This window comes from Ictidomys tridecemlineatus, chromosome 5, assembly GCF_052094955.1.
Source record: "Ictidomys tridecemlineatus isolate mIctTri1 chromosome 5, mIctTri1.hap1, whole genome shotgun sequence".
NCBI classification, from domain to species: domain Eukaryota; kingdom Metazoa; phylum Chordata; class Mammalia; order Rodentia; family Sciuridae; genus Ictidomys; species Ictidomys tridecemlineatus.
Window position 1 is genome coordinate 153921755 of NC_135481.1, and position 17650 is coordinate 153939404.

General features: G+C 35.3%; 1 long non-coding RNA gene and 1 pseudogene across 1 annotated transcript; both read right to left on the reverse strand.

Annotated features, from left to right (window-relative positions):
* Window positions 1-544: 544 nt before the first annotated feature.
* On the reverse strand, window positions 545-868 carry LOC101962785 (cytochrome c pseudogene; annotated as a pseudogene).
* An 11546-nt stretch (window positions 869-12414) lies between these two features.
* On the reverse strand, window positions 12415-12973 carry LOC144377598 (uncharacterized). Its single transcript, XR_013438591.1, has 2 exons — window positions 12854-12973; window positions 12415-12595 (listed from the first exon to the last, which is right to left on the reverse strand). It is a non-coding gene; the product is annotated as an uncharacterized LOC144377598 (long non-coding RNA).
* Between the last annotated feature and the right edge of the window lie 4677 nt (window positions 12974-17650).

Consider the following 17650-nt stretch of genomic DNA (forward strand, 5'->3'; position numbering starts at 1 on the left):
ATAAACCATACTAAAATGTCTTTCCATAAGGAAAGGACAGCATTTTAGATACAAGGAATTCTACTTAATTTGGCATAGTCAACAAAAATATAAAGTAGACACTGCTTCCTACCTTATCTTCAACATTGCCTTTAATAGACTACCGAACACAAATTAAAACACATGTACATCACACTTTATTCTGAGAGAGTGAAGGGGTTTCCCCCATATTTAACATTTTCACATAATCATATAAACCTAAATATAAAAACAGTGTTGAGATGTCATTCATCATTTTTGTGAAATATTGAACATTACTAATTAAGTCCAACCATAACTTTAAAAGGGGGAAACATGATAGAATTTACTAAAATGGAAGTATAAACAAAATATTAATTTAACTACAAGTCAATTCTCCTTAAATCGGGATTGTCCAACAATAATTTTGTCAGTCATTCATGATCTCAATTCTGGTGTATCACAACAATTAAATTATGGTACACACATAAAAAAAAGCCATGAGACATTTCTGCTTGGTAATAAATAAGGCAGTGGCTATTACTCATTAGTAGGTTTGGGGGGTTCTTTTGAGGTAAGCTATTAAGTCTGCCCTTTCTCCCTTCTTCTTAATTAATGCCAGAGAAGATCATTTTTGTTCCAGGGATGTACATTTTAGGAATCTCCAAATACTCCACCAGTATACCCACTCCCCAAGTGATGCCTTTGTTCTTGTTGGCATCTGTGTAAGAGAATCCAGCAGCCTAAATTGTCTTCCACCCAAACATCTGTGGAGATTTGACCCAGTCTTGTGATTCCCTCCCTTTTCTACAGTGTGGCAGTGGGCTCACTTCTGAACAAAACTCTTCTTGCCTTCCTCAGCATCACCCATTTTTAATTTGTTCTTTTTTAAAAATTGCTTTTATTTTTTAAATACATGAAAGCAGGATGCATTACAATTCTTATTACATATATAGAACACAATTTTTCATATCTCTATAAAGTAAGTTTACACCAATTCATGTCTTCATACATGTTCTTTGGATAATGATGTCCATCACATTCCACCATCATTGCTAACCCCCTGCCCCCTCCCTTCCCCTCCTACCCCTCTACTCTATCAAGAGTTCGTCTATTTCTCCCATGCTCCCTCCCCCTACCCCACTATGAGTCAGTCAACTTATCAGAGAAAACATTCAGCATTTGTTTTTATAAGGATTGGCTAACTTCACTTAGCATTATCTTCTTCAACGCCTTCCATTTACCTGCAAATTCATGATTTTATTCTCTTTTATTACTGAATAATATTTCATTGTGTATATATACCACATTTTTAATCCATTCATCTACAGACACTTCTCGGAAGAGGATATGCAATCAATCAACAAATATATGAAAAAAATGTTCATCATCTATAGCAATTAGAGAAATGCAAATCAAAACTACTCTAAGATACCATCTCACTCAAGTCAGAATGGCAGCTATTATGAAGACAAATAATAAAAAGTGTTGGCAAAGGTGTGAGAAAAAAAGGTACACTCATACATTGCTGATGGGACTACAAATTGGTGCAGCCAATATGGAATGCAGTATGGAGATTCCTTGGAAAACTGGGAATAGAACCACCATTTGACTCAGCTATCCCTATCCTCGGTCTATACCCAAAAGATTTAAAAACAGCTTACTAAAGGGACACAGCCACATCAATGTTTATAGTAGCACAATTCACAAAAGCTAAACTGTGGAACCAACCTAATGCCCTCAGTAGATGGATCAGTTTGTTTTTTCATTGCTAACACAAAGAAGGTTCCTATTCAGAAGCCAGGTATCTCATTCTATTTATGTCTTGTTTTAACTGTACAAAGAATTTAAGGGCTAAAGGACATAATTCAAGGAGTCTATATAGTTTTTTAGTGGATTTCAGTGCCACCAGAATCCTAATAAGAAATTACTGTCTTGCTCTCAAGCAAAAATAAATTGGAAACAGAACATTTTGTTGCATCATAAAGGAAGATCTCAAATAATCTTAGGATCATATCATGTATTCAGATACAGTCTTGCCACTTTTCTTAGTGAGAAATAAGTGTCCTTGCATTGCTAGTAACTCTGTTGCATAACATTCCTCCCTGGAAACATAGGAAATGTGGGACAGAAGATACGGAGAGGAGCTCACCCTTGTGATGACAAACAACACCATACTTCTGCAGGAAATCCCATGGGTTTGTGCAGTAAGTGTGGAATCATGGCCAGAGATGTTGCTTATTGGTCAGAATAATTAACATCACCTACTGCAATCACAACAAGTCAGCACTACCATGATTCCTATTTGTCAAACAAACTGAGGTTGGATAAGGTGAATAATTTTGATTGAGAACCCAGGTGGGAATCTTCTCATTCCAATTGTAAGAATTCTACTCATTATGCTATGTAAAAAATACCCACTTATAATGGGAAAAATCTACCCCTTTATAGTGGAAGTAACAGTCTGAATTATTCCCAATACCTCACCACCCCACTCACCAACTTTTTACATGTCTAGCATGATCTATACAACAAGACATAGTTCATGTTTTATAATTTCACCTATAGTTGTTCTACTGTTCATTAAATTTCTAGTTTCTTTGATGTAGTAATATCTGTTGTGTTGGGCATCTCTTGAACTAATATACCTAAAACAGCATAGCACGTAGTAAGTACTCAATAATGCACACTTACATGTATATGGATCCAACATTGCCCCATAAACAAAGTATCGAGCTTAACATGCTTGGAGGCAGCAATGTCTTGCTTCATGCCCATTAAGCAAAGGCACATTTTCTGACCCAGGACCCTCAGCTGTCTATAACTAGTATGAAAGGTGGTCAAGATTTTTTTCCCCTAAAATGGCAGCTGAGTACCATCCAGTGCATACTGGTTGCTCCCCAAGATTGAATAATTAACTGAACAATTATACAAATTGCACAAGATAAGTAAGTTGAGGGAAAGAGCTAGAATCCAACTCAGAGACTAAAGAATAAATTTGGTAGCAAATAAACAAATTCAGTCAAGTAGTGGGATTAAAAAGTCAACCCACATAATTAACTTTTCTATACACCAATCCACTAAAAAAGAAATCAGGAGAACAATTCTATTCACAATAACCTCAAAAAAATCTAGGAATAAATCTAACCAAAGAGTTTGTGAAAGAACTCTGCAATTAAAATTATAGCACACTGGTAAAGGAAATGAAAGAAGACACAAAAAGATGGAAAGACTTCCCATGTTCATGGATATGCAGAATTAATAACTTTAAAACAGCCATATTACCAAAAGCTACCTATAGATTCAATGCAATCCACAACAAGATACCAATGACATCACATCACATCACACAATGATATCACACAAAATACCAAAGAACCACAACACCCAATTTCAAAACATACTACAAAGTGATAGTAACAAAACAGCAGAGTACTGGCATAAAAACTGACAGCTATAATAATGGAATAGAATAAAGTACACAGAGACAAACCTACACAGAAATCATCATCTGATCTTTGACAAGGACACCAAAAACAATGGAGAAAAGAAAACCTTTTAAATAAATGGTGCTGGGAGAACTGGATATCTTTTAGTAGAAGAATGAAACCATGAACATAGCTGCACTATTGTTTGGGGCATATATATTAATGATTGTTATGTCTTGTTGGTGTATGGTTCCCCTGAGCAGCATGTAATGTCCCTCTTTATCCCTTTTGATTAACTTTGGCTTGAAGGCTACTTTATTTGATATGGAGGATGGAAACCTCTGCTTGCTTCCACAGTCCATGTGAGTGGTATGACTTTTCCCAATCTTTCACCTTCAGTCTGTGTGTGTGTTTTCCTATCAGATGAGTCTCCTGGAGGCAGCAAATTGTTGGGTCTTTTTTTAATCCAATCTGCTAGCCTATGTCTTTTGATTAGTGAGTTTAAGCCATTGGGTTATTATTGAGACATCTTTGTATTTCCAGCCATATTTGTTTATTTTTGTTATTTAACTTGACTTGATTTTCTTCTTTGATTAGTTTTTCCTTTAGGGTACTGAAAAATCCATATACAATGAAATGAAATTAAACCCATATCTCTCACCATGTACAAAACTCAACTAAAAGCAGATCAAGGACCTAGGAATTAAACCAGAGACTCTGTGCCTAATAGAAGAAAAAGTAGACCTAATCTTCATCATGTGGGATTAAGCCCCAATTTCCTTAATAAGACTCCTATATGCAAGAATTAAAAGCAAGAATCTGGGGCTGGGGTTATGGCTTAGCAATAGAGCGCTAACCTCACATGTGCAAGGCCCTGGGTTTGATCATCAGCACCACGTAAAAAATAAATAAATAAAATTACTGTGTACAACTACAAAAATATATATATATATTTTTAAAAGAATTAAAACCAAGAATCAATAAATAGGATGGATTCAAACTAAAGAGTTTCTTTTCAGCAAAAGAAACAATCTGTGAGGTGAATAGAGAGCCTACATCTTGGGAGCACTAATCTCTAGGGATCTCGGAAAAGGATATTCAATCAACAAATATATGAAAAAAATGTTCATCATCTCTAGCAATTACAGAAATGCAAATCAAAACTACTCCTCCAGTCAGAATGGCAGCTATTATGAAGACAAACAATAATAAGTGTTGGCAAGGATGTGGGGGGAAAGGCACACTCATACACTGCTGGTGGGACTGCAAATTGGTGCAGCCGATATGGAAAGCAGTTTGGAGGTTCCTTGGAAAACTGGGAATAGAACCACCATTTGGCCCAGTTATCCCTCTCCTCAGTCTATACCCAAAGGACTTAAAAAACAGCATACTACAGGGACAGAGCCACATCAATGTTTATAGCAGCGCATTTCACAATAGCTAATCTGTGGAACAAACCTCATTGCCCTTCAGTAGATAAATGGATTTTTAAAAGGTGGCATATATACATAATGGAATATTATTCAGCAATAAAAAAGAATAAAATCATGGCATTTGCACGTAAATGGATGGCATTGGAGAAGATAATGCTAAGTAAAGTTAGCCAATCCCCAAAAAAACAAATGCCAAATGTTTTCTCTGTTATAAGGAGGCTGACTCATAGTGGGGTAGGGAAGAGGAGCATGGAAGGAATACCCGAGCTCTAGATAGGGCAGAAGGATGGGAGGGAAAGGGAGAGGATAGGGAATTAGTAAGGATGGTAGAATGTGATGGACATCATTATCCAAAGTACATGTATGAAGACATGAATTGGTGTGAACATACTTTATAAACAACCAGAGATATGAAAAATTGTGCTGTATATGTGTAATAAAAATTGTAATGCATTCCACTGTCATTTGTTTTTAAAAAATCAATTAAAATTTTTAAAAGATATTTTAATATTTTAATTTTAATTGTGACACATTTTAAACATAGAGAAAGTAGCAGAAAATAATATGCATGTTTTTCTATCATTATAATTAAATATATATTAAATTACCTTCAGATGATGATTTTATTTGTTCTTTATGAAATATGGGATTTATCCATAGCACTCTAAAAGATGAGACTAAAGAGACCAGGAAGTATAGGTGTTGTGGAGAAGGTTTTGAGGCAGGAAATAAACAATTTATCAATTTCTCATTTTATTTATTTTTTTAGAAATAAAGTTTTGCATAAACAGAAAAAAATAAATAAATTAGATGGCATCAATTTAAAGAGTTTTTTTAAAGCAAAGGAAAAATTAAGAGTATGAAGAGAAAGCCTATAGAATGAGAAAAAATGCCAGCTACTTTTCCAACACAGGATTAATACCCATAATATATAAAGAACTCAAAAAGCTCACCCCACCAAAAAAATCAATAATCCCATTCAATAAATGGGTTAATGAACTAAACAAGAAAGGATATGAGGAAAAAAGAACACTTATATACTGTTTGTGGAAATATAAATTAATACTTAAACTAAGGTTTAACCTTTCAAACAGGGTCTCAAGTCCAAGTCCCAGATTCAACCCTCAGATACCTTTCTCTTGACATGTGTTTCAGCCAATGGCTCAGAAAAAGGATGGTTGGTCTTATTTTAAATCCTGACCTTTTTTTCTTCCTTTGTTTGCTTTGCTTATTTCTCTAGGACGTAGTTCCTGTTTAAGGAAGTGTTAAAGTTACTAAATAATGTTCAGGCTGGCAGAGGAAAAAGGAGAGCAGATTGTTCTTGTCAGGTGGGCATTTTCATGGCCATGGCCCATGAAGGAGACACAGCATTGTTTAATAAACACTGTTGCCTGCAGCTGACAAAGGTCAGCTATTCTGGGACTGTGTTTATAGGAGTGATCCAGTAGGTGAAAGGGGAGCCCTAAATAGGGCTTCTGTCATGCTCCTGAGAGAAAGACAGCCTCTGAAGCCAGGGGACTGTGGGGAGAAACATTCCATCTCTCCCAAAAGATTGTAAGTGCAGCCTCAGACTCAGAGAACTGACCTCTGGGGAAAGAAAAAACTTTCTGATCAGCCTGTAGACATTCAATAAATTATACTCACAGGAAAATTGAGGAGTAAAATTAGGCAGTTAAACGTTAATTAATTACCGTGTGCAGAATCATGTGTCACACAGAATTTTTTTTTATCCACACAGAATGTTAAAGTGTAATAAGACACAAATAGGAAATACCAAGAGCACTTCAGGATGTAGGGTCTTTCTGTCTCTTGCTCTTTAACCTCTATCTCAATACACATGAAATGTAGACACCCATGCACATCACTGGATATATTTTAAAGTATACATATGGGAGCAAAGCGATCATGGTATACTCCATGCTCTCTGACTAGACACTTCTGAGACCATCAGTAACTAAAATAACTTTTATGGATCTCAGTTTATTCTGCTATAAAATGAATAGTTGGATCTAGTCAATTTTTATGTTAAAAATACATTATTTACCTATTTAATAGAGAATGGATGCCTCCTTGGCACAAGTCTTACTCTAGGTTCTAAGGGTTAAAACATTAAACAAAAATAGACACAGTCCTTGCCTTTGATACATGGAATCTAGGAATATAAATATTAAAATATAATCAGTCAATCTACTAGGAAGATATATCTTAACTGTGTATGCACCATACAGTAATGCCTCTAAACACAAAACAAAAATTGATAGAAATGAAAAAAAGAAATACACAAAACGACAAACCTATAATTTTAAATGAAGATTTCAATAACCTCCTTTTAATAACTGATAGAAGAGACAGACAGAAAATTAGCAGGTATATAGAAAATCTAAAAAGCACCATCAACTATATAGATCCTATATTTATATAGCATCTATATAGATATATCAGTGCAACAAATTCATAATACAAATTTTTTTAATTACCAATAGATATTTTCTCATGTAGAATATATACTGAGCCAAAAAACAAACCTCAAAAAAATTTAGACCATTAAAATCATACAGAATATGTACATTCAGGCCATAATGTAAAGAAATTAGTAACCAAAAGAAAACAGAAAAAATATCAAAACACTTGAACATTAAGCAACATACTTTGAGATAATTCATGATTCAAAGAGGAAATTTGAAAGAAAGTTCAAAATACATAGAATTGAATACAAAATAAAACATAGCACATCAAAGCCTACAAGATGCAGTTAAAGCAGTGCTAAAAGGGAAATTCATAGTACTAAATGCTTACAGTAGGGAATAAATAAGATCTTAAGCCATAATATAATTTCTCATCCAAAGAAAACATAAAAAAGAAGAGCAAGGTTAATACAAAACAAGTAGAAGAAAAGAAGTAATAAAAAATTAATAAAATCAAAAATAATAAAACAAAAGAGAAAAATTAATAAAACAAATCTTGCTTTTTAGAAAATATAAATGATTTTGCTAAATATCTACCAAGACTGACAAATTCAAAAAAGACAGAAGACACAAATATTAACATCAGGAATTAAACAGGAGTTATCACTACAAATCTGTATCCATTGAAAGGATAATAACAGAATTCTGTGGAATGAATTTGAAGCCCATAAGTTTGACGACTTAGAAGAAAAGAACAATTTCATAAAAAACACAAACTATCCAAACTCAACAAACATGAAATAGCCTAAATAGTCAGATACTATTATAAAGAACCAAATTCATAACTTAAAAGCCCCAATATAAGGGCTGGGGTTGTGGCTCAGTGGTAGAGTGCTCGCCTAACACATACGAAGCCCTGGGGTCGATCCTCAGCACCAAATATAAATAAACAAAACAAAGGTATTGTGTCCAATTACAACTAAAAAAAAAGTAAATATATATATATATTTTTAAAAGCCCCAATACAATTCTAGTTTGTTTTACAGGAGAATTCTATCAAACACATAAAGAAGCATTAACACTAATTTTAGATGGTTTTTTTTTTCAGAAAAATAAAAAAGGAGCACTTCTCTACTAACTTAAAGAAACCCAAACTAGACAAAGAATATATTAAAAGAAGACCATAGATCAATATATTCCCTGAACTTAGACACAAAATTCTTCCACAAAAGAGCAGCAAATGGAAGGCCACCACTGCTGGTCTGTTAACGTGGTTCACTGTGTTTCAAATTTGAGTCACTTTGGGCAAAGGATAAATCCCACACGATGGTGCAAGGTGACTCAACCTTTGAAAAGCAATCAGTACACTAAACTACATTAACAGACTAACAAATGACAAGTCATAAGATCACATCAAATGATGCATGAAGAGGCTTAACAAAACCCAGCACCCACTCTTGAGGAAAACTCTCAGCACCTTGAAAGTACAGAGGAACTTTCTTAACTGAATAAAGAGGACCTCCCAAACATTTACCTCTAATATGCTTAAAAGTGAAAGAGCAAAGGCTTTTTCTCTGATATTGGGACCAATGCAAGAATGGATGTTCTCAACATAGTAATGCAAGTTCTATCTATTGCAATAAAGTAAGGGAAAGAAATAAAAGGCATTAAAAAGTCATATAGCTTTGAAAGGAAGAAATAGAACTACCCTAATTAGCGATGATATGATTATTTATGCAGAAAATCATAAGAGATCTACAAAACAAAAACTTTCTGAAACTAATAAGTGAGCAAAAACTAATCACATACTTACAAGAAATATGTGTAAAAAGAAATAAAAACAATACTGTTTATAATCACTTGAAAGAAAATGAAATGCTTAGATATAAAATTAAAACACATTCAAAATTTGCAATCTGAAAATTACAAACATTATGAAAGCATTAAATAGACGTTAATAAATGGAGAAACATATCCTAAATTCTCAGCAAATGTACCTGTAATTTTAATGAATTTCTTGTCAAAATTCCAACAAGTTTATTTAGTAATTCAATTAGCACACAATTTTTTCATCTGAAGGGTAGGGCCGATGTTTTATAGTGTTATCAGAGATCTGCAACCATCTAAACTACTATCTAAATTTTAGACATTTTCTATCTTTTCCCACAAAAGGTACTTTAGAATTAGATATCTAGAGGCAAAGGGAAAGAAGACTTGATCTAAATCTACATCTCAACACAAAAAAAAACTCAAATTTCATCACAAACTTAAACATAAAACAAAATCATAAAACTTTTTCTCAAAACTCAACAGTTACAAAAACAAACAATCCAATTAGAAAGTTGGCAAAAGACATGAACATGAAATACAAATGGCAAAAAAAGCATAAGAAAAGACGTTCAACATTATTAACAGTAGACAAATGCCAGTTAAGCCACAAAAAAATAGTATCATGCAATTGTCAGGAAAGCTAAAATTAAAAATAATAATAATAATAATAGGAATACAAAGTGCTGGCAAAGAGACTTAGAAACTGGACCACTCGTCCATTGTTGATGAAAATGTAAAATGATATAGCTAGTGTAGAAAATATTTGAAAGTTTCTTATAAACACAGCTAATATATGACCCAACTTTGGGGCTTTTGTCTCACAAATGAAAATTTGTGTTCACAGGAAAAATCTGTACCCAAATGTTTATGATAGTCTTATTCATAGTACCTCAAACTAGGAAAAAATTTCCAGATGTCTGTTTTTCAACAGGTGAATATTTAAATCATTATGGAACATCCATATGATAGGTTACTAGTCAGGATCTTAAAAAGATAATACATACAACAATTTGGTTAAAATTATCAAAGAAATCATGCAAAGTGAAAAAAAATAAAAACCCAATCCCCAAAGATTAATACTACATATGTAGTGTGTGTGTGGGGGGGGGGTGTGTGTGTGTGTGTATTACTTTAAATGATAAAATAGTAGAATGGGAAAAGGATTAGTGTTTGTCAGAGGTCAATGAGGGGATTGTGGAAAGAGAAAGGGAGGTGGACTTGCTATAAAACAGACACTAGTATGGCCCTATGTATAAACGTGGCTGTATAACCAATGTGATCCTGCAATCTGTACACGTGGAAAAATAAGATTACGTACCCCATTTGAATCAAATGTATGATATGTCAAGATCATTGTAATGTTTTGAGCAACTAATAAAAAATAAATAAATAAATAAATAAAAGCAATGTGGTGGATCCTTATGACTGTATCAGTGTTAATCCCTTCATTGTGACACTGTTCTATACTTTTGCAAGATGTCACCACTTGAGAAAATTCAAGTATAATGGATCTTTATGTATTATTTCTTTTTCTCCATATTTTATTGGTGCATTATACCTAATGGTGAGATTTGTTGTTACATATTCATATACAATACAATTTGGCCAATATCATTCTACAGTATTTCCCCTTTTTCTCTCCTCCTCTCTCCCACTGGTCCCTTTCCTCTGCTCTCCTGATCTTTGATTGTCATGAGATCCTCACCCATCTTTCTTTTCCTTTTTCCTCTGTAGTATCCACATGTCAGAGAAAACATATGACTATTGACTTTCTAGGTATTATTTCTTAAAACGGCATGCAAATTTGCAATAACCTCCAAATAAAAGGTTTAACTGAAAAATATATATCAATCAGAACTCTTTATCAGTGATCTCTTGAAATGATTGATAGTCCAAGGTGGTGGCCTCTATCCATGTTTCAATGATGTTATTGAGGGAGATTCTTTTTAATTGAGTCCTATGAGCTCCTTCTGTATAAAAATTATCAAACCCTTTGTCATTTTTAAAACAATTTCCAAATGCACATTAGTATGTTAATGCCTCTCACCATTTTCTTTCTGGATTTTAAAATTGTTTTTATGAGGAGAAGGATTGTTTTGGATTTTTGAAAATACAATTCTTTAGAAAAGAATTTTTAAATTTTATGAAATCCACCCATGGTAGTTTGTAGTTCTTTTGATAAATACATGCAGCATGTAACCACCACCATGCCGAGTTGCTCCACCTCCTCCCCAAATTCCCTCAAGTCCCCTTATAGTCATCCTGCCCCTCCTGAAAGCTGTGAAACCACTGAGCTGTCTTCCTTCCCTTCTGTCTTAGCCTTCCCAGAATATCCTATAGATGGAATCACAGAGGTGGCTCCTTTCCCTTCACATCATGCATTTAAGAGTCTTTCATGTTGTATATCAGCAGTTTGTCCTTTTTGACTTTTAAAAAATAAGTACCTGAATAATTATAGAATAATTCATAGGAAAATCATGTGGGGATTATGTTGAGCAGTAGCATCAGAGGACTCTCCTGGTCCTCCAGGTGGGCCAAGGTGGAGGACACCTCTCTGAAGCCACATGAACTGAGGCGGAAGGAAGAGCAGCTGTCCTCAAGGAGTGTCTGGAACCAGAGATCAATAAGATAGGACTCAGGGAGACACTGATAGGAAAGGCTTGAGGAGGAAAGGGCAAGTGCATTTGCCCTGCTGAAACTGGGCCATGTGCCCAGGAAACAGAAAAAGAGAGAACTGGGCTCCGTGGTCAGCAGGAAGGGCAGGCCGTGCAGAGCTTGGAGAAGAGGGTGCCTTTGTTCTAACTATGACAGAAACACAGTGGATTATTTAAGAAGCTCTCTGTATCAGAAGGCCCTTCTGGCTGCCAGGCAGGGATGAAGGTGACTTAGGAGGAAAATAAAAACAGCCGGTGCTAAAGCCAAAGAGAGTCTTAGGTGAGGTAGCTACAGATGAGAAAGTAACAAATGGCCACAATTAAGATCCATAGAAACAAACAACCAACAAAAAAAATACAGATCAGGAAAAGGTGGAAGTGGGGGAAAGGGGAGCATTCATCAGGACTCCCAGTTTCTAACACTGGAGCTGGGAAAAACGAGGACCTTGGATTGACCTGGGGAACACCTTGTTCAACTGCTCTACACAGGAGAGTGAGTCCTACTGCTGACTCATGGAATGCAGTACCTGTGTGCATACTGATGCTGTCTAAAATCCCCACAACTTCCTGTCTCCCTCACTCCCCTGGGTATTTGTGCTTGGCTCTGGCTGTCCTTAACACTTTGAGTGGCACCAGACACACACACACACACAAAAAAAAAATGCAATTATGAACTTTGAATGGATTTATTCTGCTAAGACTGCTTCAATTCTACACTTTGTTCTGGTGGAGAGGTGAAGGGGAACATTGGGCACACAAGGAACATCCCCAAACTGAAGTTGTGAATTCTTCCTGTCTTGGACAACACAATTTCAACAACACCTGGAAGAATACAGTTCACAGCCAGGCTGGATTTAGAAAAAAAAAAAAATTATTTGGAGGCAAACTAGTCACGACACTAAAGAAAACAAAAAATATTTCTCCCTAAAATATTGAATATTATTGAGCTGAAGGTGGTTAAAAAGCATGTGGTCTCCAGGCCTCTCCCTCTGTTTGAATGATGGGAGGGCTGAGATTCATGCAAAAGAAAGGTCTTTTATCCTCCCCACTCCCTCCTGGTGAGTAAAGAATGTGATGTAAATCCTCCTACTGCAGAAGCAGCTTACCAGATAGAGATGGTATCTCTAGATGCAAGAGGAATTTGGGAGCAGACTGTATCACCTTCCTATGGTTTTTCCACCTCTGAAGCCTGAATTATCTTAGTCCTTTGCCTTGTAACTCTGAAGACTTATTGCTTTTTGTTAAATATTATTGAAGGCAGAGTCCCAGGCACTAGTTGGAGAGAAAGTTACTTTCCAGACAGAGTTGCTTCCCTTCACGTGATAGACATGGCCCATAATTTAAAAATGGCTTGTTTTACTTCTGTTTATCTGCCTTTTGTTTACAAAAATCTGTCCCAGCCAAGAACCTCTGATGTTTGGGAAAATAAATTAGATTTTTCTCCCTCCAATAGAAAAGTCAAGTATTAAAACCCATAACTGAAAGAAGTATAAATAGTGTTTTACCATACATTCTTTTTTTTAGTTTTTAACTTATTTGTTCTTTTCTTTTTTATGCATGACTGTAGAATATATTTTGACATACATACATGGAATACAACTTCCCCTTCTTCTAGTTGTACATTATGTGGAATTACATTGGTCATGTATTCATACATGCACATATGAAAGTAATGTCTGATTCATTGTACTAACTTTCCTATTCCCATTCCCCCTCCCTTCCCTTCATTCCCCTTTGTTTAATAACGTGTTTCTGTTTTTCTCTATCCTACATTTTATTGTGAGTTAGCCATCTACATATCAGGAAGAACATTCAGACTTTGATATTTGGGGATTAACTTATTTCACTTAACATGATAATCTCCAGTTCTATCCATTTACCGGCAAACATCAAAATTTCATTTCTCTTTATGGAGAGTAATACTCCATTGTGTACATACACCACATTTTCTTTATTTATTTATCTGTTGAAGGGCACTTTACTGGTTCCATAGTTTAGCTATTGTGAATTGAGCTGCTATAAACATTGATGTGGCAGGATCACTATCCTATAGTATGCTGATTTTAAGTCCTTTGGATACATACCAAGGAGTGGGATAACTGGGTCAAATGGTGGTTTCATTCCAAGTTTTCTGAGGAATCTCCTACTGCTTTCCAGAGTGGTTGCACCAATTCGCAGACTCACTGGTTACCATACATTCTTTAGAGTCAGCTGGCTGGATTTGAACCAGACTTTTCCCAGGGTAGCTCTTCTAGATTGTGATTTGTTTATTTATTTATTTGTTTATTTATTTTTTTATTGTTACTGGAGATGGAACCAAGGTTGCTTAACCACATCCCCAGCCTTTTTTATTTTTATTTTGAGACACAATCTCACTACATTGCTTAGGGCCTCACTATGTTGCTGAGGCTGGCTTTGAACTTGCAATCATCCTGTCTCAGACACCTGGATTATAGGTGTGTGCCACTGCACCTGGCTATCATTGTGATTAACAACAACTTCCTTGGAACAATAATCAGGAAGCATTTCTCTCCATTTATTCTTTTCTTTATTTTAATTTTTTGGTGCATTATAATTATACATATTAGTGGAACTCATCATTACATATTCATACATGTACATAGCAGAATTATATAATTTGGTTGATTTTTACAAAAAAAAATATTATATTTTGCAGTGGTGGGGATTGAACCCATGACCTTGCACATGCCAAGGCAAGTGTTCTGACACTGGGCTACATTCCCAGCCTTCCTGTACTCATTCTTAAGATACTATATCAGCCAAGCACATAAATTCTTGTTACAGTCTGAAATAACTGCATGACGGATGACCTCCTTCCCAGGAATCTTTTTGCATCTTGATGGCCTACCCTGAGAGCAATTCTCAGGGCAAATAAGAGAAAAGTACCATACTGTAGAATATTAGGAGGAACCAAAGAATTCTCAGATCCTTCCAGAATAAAAAATAGTTAGATATTAAATCTTTTTTCTCATAGAAGTCCTCTTATTTCCTCCAAGGCATTATGAGTAACACTATGGAGCCTGGACCCTTAGAACATTTTATAGAAATGATCATAAATATTATATTTAACTAATTATAACTGATAAATCTCTATACACAGAAAGACCTATGCATAGTAACTGATAAAACTAAGTTGAATTTTGTGATCTACAGAAGAATGACCTGCTGTATTAAGTCTCTGTCTCACTTTACACTACCTGCTCCACTCATTGCAATAAATAAGGATTTATTGGAAGACTTTCATCAAGGCATAACATTTAAGTGGGTTTCTTGGATCAGAGTTTGCAGACATAGGCCTATTTCTGAAGCATTAATGCCCATTTTCTGGCTTTAAAAAATCTGACTCAGAGACATTCACTTTCCTGCCAGCTTGCTCTCATTCCAAATAGACTTTCCTGCAGTTGACAGGCCAGCTTGTTGAGGTTTCCATTCTGCATGGCAAACAGTATTCTTCCTTCCTCAGTGGGGCTGTAGTAGTTGCCAAGCCCGCTCTACATGTCTTACTGACTATCCTCCTTAGTCCTTCCTCCCTGACCTGTGGCCTCTTTGCCTTGAGAGATGTAGAAACTTAGATGCTATGAGAATCGTTGAACGACCTAGCAGGCATAGTGCTTAGCACAGAGGGAAATGCACAGGAGGCACCCAGTGACTGCTGGCCATCTCCTCATCAGAGCTACTGTTGTTATTTGATAATCAATCCCATCACGCATCCCGGTGTCACTTCTGCACTACACATGCCCATTTTGGGTCTGGAACCATGATGAATACTTTTTAAGAATAGAAGAGCAAGTAGATTTTCTCTCCCTTCATATCACACATTCATGCACATCACCCTACAGCTGTTTCTCAAATGAAGGAGGTGCTTAATACAGAGCTGTCAATATAATTTTATTTTAATTCCCACAGTTCAAGAAAATCAAGAATTTTGTCAAGGGCATAGTTTTTGACTTATTATTTTATGAGCAATGTGAAATTCAACAGAGGGGAAAATGCTGTATTTTCCCAAGTAAAAATTATGTTTCTTTCTGCCTTATTCAAATATATATTCAAGTTGTTTAAGTGGAAAATGATGTGCAAGCTGAGAGCAGAACTTGACATCTTTCAGGCTCTCCATAAATGCTACTTGAATATGAACTGAATTGGAAGAAAAATTAGAAATCTCCTAGTAAGAACATTGTACGTGACACAGAAAGGCTTCTAAAGCCCATCAAAGATGACTTAGGGTACCCGACCTCCAAGCAAGCAGTTGTCAGGGTGATATCTGTAAACTTGTTTTTCTGATCAGAAGAGAAGAGTCACACCATCATGTCCAGAATGTCTATTCTGTTGGCTTTTGGAAACAGAGGGAAAATCTGAATAAAGTCTCTAACTTCACTTCCTAATTACTTGTTTTTAGTTGACTTTAAAAGTCACCAATTTAGAGTTCACATAGCTAAGCAATGTGTCAATAGATTGCCACTATACTTGTCAAATACAATACCTCTGACATGGGGGTTATGATAGTGAAGATCACCTGTTTTTTCAGGAAATGGAAGCAGATGCTCAAATCAATGAAATCACCAACCCTTCACTTGGGTCTGTATGGGTTTCCATTGGGTGACTTCTTTGATATTAAATAGAAAAATCTCCTCCCTAAGATCATTGCTAATGCAGCCATTTTTTGAATATACGACTTATGAAGAGCCATGAAAATCCCGCACATGCAGACTACCAAATACTTTGCTTTTCCTTACTCCAATCACCCTCCCAAACACCTTAGACCATCCTGCTCTTCATCCCTTTATCCCTAAACCCTGTCCTCAAGAAGGTGGATTTGAGATTTGCTCTCCCTTCTCCTCGTTTAGCTGCCCTGTGCATAAACTCTTCATTGTAGAGCTTATCATTTCAGCAACTGGATCATATGGTAATTCCACTGTTAATTTTTTAAGTACTTCTATATCACTTTCCATAATGACTGTACTAATTTATATTCCCATTAACAGTGTACAAGGATTCTTTTATCCATAAAATCTTTATCACTTGTGATCTGTTGTCTTTTTATAATTGCATTCATACTGGGTGACACGATATCTCATTGTGGTTTTGGTTTGCTTGATGGTTAGTCATATCTAGCATTTTTTAGTAGCCAATGGCCATTTGTATACCTTCTTTTGAGTAAGGTCTATTTAAGTCTATTGCCCATTTTTTAATTGGATTATTCAACTTTTTGCTACTGAGGGTTTTTTATTCTTTATATATACTGGGTAGTAACCACTTGCCATATGTATTATTTGCAAATATTTCCTCTCATTGTGTATATTGTCTCTTCACTATTTTCTTTCTGTGCAGAATAAGTTTGATATAGACATACTTGTCTATTTTTGCTTTTGCTGCTTGTTCTTTAAAGATTTTTGTCCAAAAAATCCTTGCCCATTCCAACATCTTCAAGCATTTCTCCCGTTTTCTTCTATTTTAGTTTATAATTTTAGGTCTTACATTTAAGTTTCTCACATATTTTTAATCAACTTTTATAACTAGTGAAAATAAGAGTCTAGATTCATTCTTCTAAATGTGAATATCCAGTTTTCCCAGCACCATCTATTAAGACTGCCATTTCTCCAATAAGTGTTTTTAGCACTTTTGTTGAAAAATCAGTTGGGTGTACATCCATGGGTTTCCTTCTAGGATCTCTATTCTGTTCCATTGGCCTATGTGTCTATTTTTATACCCACACCATACTGTTTTGATTAATATAGCTTTATAGTATATTTTGAAATCAGATAGCATATGCTTCCAAATTTGTTATTTTTGCTCAAGATTGTTTTCCTATTTGTTTTGGAAGGTTGTTTTTTTTTGTTGTTGTTGATGATGATGATTTGGGTTTTTATTTGTCTGTCTGTTTG